The sequence below is a fragment of the Delphinus delphis genome, chromosome 11 (genome assembly GCF_949987515.2).
Source record: "Delphinus delphis chromosome 11, mDelDel1.2, whole genome shotgun sequence".
Lineage (NCBI taxonomy): Eukaryota > Metazoa > Chordata > Mammalia > Artiodactyla > Delphinidae > Delphinus > Delphinus delphis.
This window is the reverse complement of record NC_082693.1, coordinates 92,841,906-92,848,288: the sequence shown is the minus strand read 5'-3', so window position 1 is coordinate 92,848,288 and position 6,383 is coordinate 92,841,906.

Below are 6,383 nucleotides of genomic sequence, written 5' to 3'. Positions count from 1 at the left end.
AAGCCACTGCAAGGAGAAGCCCGCTCACCGCAACGAAGAGTAGCCCCTGCCCTCCGCAAATACAGAAAGCCCGCGTGCAGCAACAAAGACTCAACACAGCCAAAAATAAGTAAAATTAAATCTTTTTTTAAAAAGTAAATGTAAGGCTAGACACTATAAAACTCTTAGAGGAAAACATAGGCAGAACATTCTATGACATAAATCACACACAGCAAGATCCTTTTTGACCCACCTCTTAGAGTAATGGAAATAAAAACAAAAATAAACAAATGGGACCTCATGAAACTTAAAAGCTTTTGCACAGCAAAGGAAACCATAAACAAGACAAAAAGACAACCCTCAGAATGGGAGAAAATATTTGCAAATGAAGCAACTGACAAAGGATTAATCTCCAAAATATACAAGCAGCTCATGCAACTCAATATCAAAAAACAAAAAACCCAATTCAAAAATGGGCGGAAGACCTAAATAGACATTTTTCCAAAGAAGACATACAGATTGCCAACAAACACATGAAAAGATGCTCAACATCGCTAATCATTAGAGAAATGCAAATCAAAACCTCAATGAGGTATCACCTCTCATCATCAGAATGGCCATCATCAAAAAATCTAGAAAAAATAAATGCTGGAGAGGGTGTGAAGAAAAGGGAACCCTCCTGCACTGTTGGTGGGAATGTAAATTGATACAGCCACTATGGAGAACTGTATGGAGGTTCCTTAAAAAACTAAAAATAGAACTACCATATGACCCAGCAATCCCACTACTGGGCGTGTACCCTGAGAAAACCATAATTTGAAAAGAGACATGTACCACAATGTTCACTGCAGCACTATTTACAATAGCCAGGACGTGGAAACAACCTAAGTGTCCATCAACAGGTGAATAGATAAAGAAGATGTGGCACATATATACAATGGAATATTACATAGCCATAAAAAGGAATGAAATTGAGTTATTTGTAATGAGGTGGATGGACCCAGAGTCTGTCATACAGAGTGAAGTAAGTCAGAAAGAGAAAAACAAATACCTTATGCTAATGCATATATATGGAATCTAAAAAAAACGGTACTGATGAACCTAGTGGCAGGGCAGGAATAAAGACGCAGACGTAGAGAATGGACTTGAGGACATGGCGGGGAAGGAGAAGCTGAGACGAAGTGAGAGAGTAGCATTGACATGTATACACTACCAAATGTAAAATGGATGGCTAGTGGGAAGCAGCCGCATAGCACAGGGAGATCAGCTCGCTGCTTTGTGACAACCTAGAGGGGTGGGAGGGTGGGAGGGAGTCTCAAGAGGGAGGGGATATGGGGATATATGTATACATATAGCTGAGTCACTTGTTTTACATCAGAAACTAACACAACATTGTAAAGCAATTATACTCCAATAAAGATATATTTTTTAAAAGATTAATATGGGACATAATGAAAAAATCTAACATGTAAGGAGCCCCAGAAATGGAGAGAGCAAATAGGGCAGAAATAATATTTGAATAGACAATGAGAATTTTCCAAAAACCATTGAAAGACATTAAGCCAGAGATTCAAGAGTCTCAGGGAACTCCAAGAATGAGAAATGCAAACAAAACCATAACTAGGACTCTGATAGTGAAACAGCTGCAAATCAAAGACAAAGAAAAATTCTTAAATGGTCTCAGAGAGAAAAGATGCATTACCTTCCAAGGATGGATGACCAGAACAACCGCTAACTTCTCAATAGAAGGAATGGAAAAAGGAAGACAATAAAATGACATCTTCAAAGTGCTGAAAGGACATAACTGCCACCCTAGAACTCTATATCCATTGAAGTCCCTTCAGAAATAAGGAGGACGTAAAGATGTTTTCAGACAAAGGAAAAACAGAATAGTTATTACCAAAGTTTTTTGTTACCAACAGAGCTTCTCTTAAAGGACAGACTAAAGGAAATTCTTTAGGGAGAGGGCGAAAAGGTCCTGAAAGGAAGTATGGAAATTCCAGTGAAGAACAAAGGAAAGGGTGAATATGTGGCTAAATCTAACTTAATATTGATTGGAAAAAAATTATGTCTGTGAACTTTGAAATTCATGGCAGCAACAGAATTAAAAAGTGGGAAGAGGTAAAGGCAATTAAAATATTCTAATGTCCTTGCAGGGTCCTGGAAGTAGTAAAAGTATTAATTTTACATTAGAGTTGAACAAGTCTAGGATCGATATTGAATTTTCTTAGGGTAGTCACTAAAGACTGTAAAAGAATATGTAACTAACCAGTTACTACAGGAGAAAGAAAAAGAATAATAAAAATCCAAAGAAGGCCAAGAAAGGGGGAAAAAAGGAACCCAGAAAGGGAGGGATAAGTAGAAAATAGTGAGGTGATTGACTTAAACCTAAATTCAATGTCAGTGGGTAATTACATTAAATATTAAAAGATAAATATTCCAATGAAAATATTAATATTGTCGAACTGGACTTTAAAATAAGTCTGTAGGAAAGTTGAAATTAAAAGGGTAGAAAAATATATACCATGCAAACACTAACTCAAAGAAGGTTGGTGTAGCTATACTTAGTTCAAAGTAGACTTTAAGACAAGAATCACTGCTAGAGATAAATGACACATTTCGTGATGATAAAGAGTCAGTCTCTTAGGAAGATATAACAATTATAAATTTGTATGTGTGTATTAACACAGCATAATTATATAAAGTAGAAATTGGTAGAAACAAAGGAAAAGTTGACAAGTCTGTAATTGTAGTGGGATATTTGAACACACCTATCTCAATAATGTATAGGGCTAGCAGAAGAAAAACAATTCAGCATGAGTACAGAACATCTGAACAAAATGATAAACAAAGTTGACCTAACAGAGCAACTACAGAATAGACATTCTTTTCAATTACATGTGAAAATTTTACCCATACTGACTATAGTAAGTAAAATAATGCCCTCCTCCCCCCACCAAAGATGTCTACTTCCTGATCCCCAGGACTTGTGAATATGTTGTCACATGGTAAAGGGAAATAAGGTTGCAGATGGAATTAATGTTGTTAATCAGATGACCATGAGATAAAGAGATTAACTAGGATTATCTGATTGGGCCCAAGGTAATCACAAGGGTCCTTAGATATGAAAGAGGCTGAAGAGTCAGTGTCAGAGGAAGGCAGAGGAAGTGTTTAGAAACTGAAAAAGGGAAAGAAATAGCCTTCCTTAGAGCCTCAGGAAGGGACGCAGGCCTGGGGATACCTTGATTTTAGCCTGCTGAGACCCATTTCAGACTTCTGACTCCAGAACTGTAAGATAATAAATTTACGTCATTTTAGGTCACTATCCTCCCAATATCTGTTACTTGCAGCTGATGCAGTTGCTAACTGATTCCAGGGTGTCCACCATTAACCACTCTAAACTGCAGGAGCAGTGCATGAAGAGGTGTAGCTAGAATGTAGGCTGAATCCTGGGGACCGACAAGAGCTGAGTCTGAAGAAGTAGGGTAGGATCCTATCCCCCCCATTCATTTATTCATATGGTTATTCATGAAACATTTACAAAGCCCCTACTCTCTGTTGGATCCTGTGTGAAACACAGAGATGCAGACGTGAATAAGACCAAGTCCTTGCTCTCAAGGAGCTCACAGGGGAAGACGGAGAATTAAACTCAAGTACAAAACAGTGGAGAAGAGCCGTGGCGGGAACATGCACCAGATGAGACGGGAGTACAAAGGACTTTTCTGGTTGTAAGTGGTGGAATCCCAACGTGTGCAAGCTAAGACCAAAAGAGTATGGGCTCCTTTAGCCAAAAAAGGAGGGACGGGCAGAGGAAGAATGTGGGCAGAGAGGATGTGTGAGCAAATGCAGGGAGGTGAGGAACAGTGTAGAGTGTGTGGAGAGCCATGAGAGCTGGAGTGGCTGGAACATAAACACAGGGGAAGGAGAGGCAAGGAGATGGAGGTGCCCACGGGCCATACCACAGGCTTGAAGGCCAGGTCATGGCATCTGGATGTCACTTGGTGGGCGCTGGGGAACTGTGGAGGGAGGGAAGCAGTTGTTAAGGAGAGGAATGCAGTGGTGAAATTTGGGTTTTAGAAGTATCGCATTGACTGTGGTATAGAGGGTGAATTAGAGAAGGGCAAGACTGCGGTCAGGTAGTCCTGTGAGGAAGTTATTGGCAATAATACAGGTGGGATCATGGCGCTGTGCACATGAAGAGTGCCATGAAGATGGCCAGAAGGGGCTGTAATCAGGACATAGGAGTTAGAACCAGCAGGCTTGTGACTGATTTGAGGTGGGTGATGGTAAGGGGAAGCGGGAAGGACAAGATTCCCTGATTTCTGACGTAGGCAACTGCAGGTGGTGGTGGTGCCGTTTACTGAGACAGGGATGCAAGAGAGCAAGTTGGAGGAAGATGGATTCACTTTGGGACACTGAGTTTGAAGGGTTTGTGGGACATTCTGGTGGAGATGGCCAGGGGGCATTTGGATATTTAGGCCTGTAGCTCCAGTGAGAGGCCTAATCTGGAGAGAGAAACACAGGAGCCATCAGAATCTACAAGGACATTGACAATGGAACCGTGGGAGTGGATGAGATCCCCAAAGGACAGTCCTTAAGGTGGCAATTCTCAACAAGATGTGTGTGGGGTGGCATAACTCCCTGGAAGAGTGTTTGGAATCACCAGAGAGGTTTTCCAAAATACACACCCAACCCTCAATTCCAGTAAATACTCTACGCAGCATGACCAAGGGAAACTCTTCCTGATGAGGCGGTGACCTAGGGTAGGAAGGAATTTGAGACCATTGATAAGAGGAGGGTCAAGGTGGGCACAGAGATCAAAGGAAGAAGGAGCCAGAAGGGAAGAGAGTTTTGAGGAGACCCAGGAGAATGAGGTGCCCCAGGTGTTAGGATAGAGCAGTAATTCTCAATGGTGAGTGCGCACCAGGGGTGCTTGTGAAAAATACAGATTACTGCCCTTCACTATTCTGATACTTTGGAGCCTTGGAATCTGCATTGTAAAGAGTTCTGCAGGCACTATCTTTGGGGTGGAGAATTTCACGTAGATGGGTGTAGTCGACAGATTTATGCCAGCAGGGGGATGGGTCCACTAAGATAAAGACTAAAAGGGTCTATTGGATTCTACTCTTCAGGAGGTCACTGGTAACCATGGAAGAGGGAATTTTGGTGGTGTCGTGGGAGTGGAAGCCAGATTGCAGTGGGCTGAAGAATGAATGGGAGGTGAGAAAGAGAAGACAGCAAATATGGACCCCTTTTGGGAGAAGTTTGGATCAGAGGCGGAAGCAAGAGCTTCATCCCCCTCAAAGGCCACCTTCCATCTCTTGGAGAAACTTGGCAAAGAGGATTGAGGAAATCTGGAGGCTGAGTCACATGTCCCGTGGACCCTCAGAACACACCAGGGAGGCAAGCTGGGAATCGGCAAAGGCCTGGCGCACCTCAAGCTTCCAAGTCTCAAAGCTGAACCTGCTGGGCCTGCCTTCACCTACCCATTCCAAATCCAGTCTACCATCTTCTCCATCCGAGTGATCTTTCCATAACCCAAATCTGCCCGTGATTCTGCCCTACTTAAAACCCTCCAGCAGCTACTCTCCCGCACTCTCACCTCACTTCTCTGAACCTGGCATTCAAAGCCCTACTTCCCTCTGCATCTTCACTTCCACTGTCTTCACCATCCCCCTTCCCACTTGCACCACATTCATCATCTACCCAGGCCTCATGGAGCCACCAGCAGTTCCCCAGTGAACTGTGTGGACCCTCCTAGCCGCTGGTCATCTTAGACTCAGCCAACTCAAGCACCACCTGTTCCGAGAGTTAGTTCCTCCCTCCTTGGAGAGAACCGGCACCTTGCCCACACCTCTACCAGAGCACAGGTAGAATGAATTACTCTCTATCTATTTGTTGACATGACTTTCCCCACACTGGACTGTGCCTTCTCTGGGACTAAGGTCCTCATCTTACTCCCCTCTGAATCATCAGCACCTGGCCAGGACTGAGTTCCCAGTAAATGCCAATGAATGTGAAGTGGGGTTCCACCCTAAGTACCCATCATGATAGGGTAGATGGTTAAAATATGGAACACCCCACTGACCCTTTGATCCACCAATCAAATAATTGAATCTGCAGGTTCTTCTCCCCTCCCCCCTTTCCCTTCTCCCTAGTTGTACTCATATGTTCAGATTAATTTCTCCTAAGGGAAAGAAGAGGCAGGCTCTGGACAATGGTATCTTTAGGTCAGATGGTACAATGTCTCCCACGGGCTAGGACTAGGCAACTATAAGAGGGTGTGCTGCTGTGCAAGAGCCCCTGGGTTCCTTCTCCAGGAAGGAACTTAACCTTGATTTTTTCCTTTTACAAGCTACTTAACCTCTCTGAACCTTAGTTCAGATGGATGTGGTTACGAATAC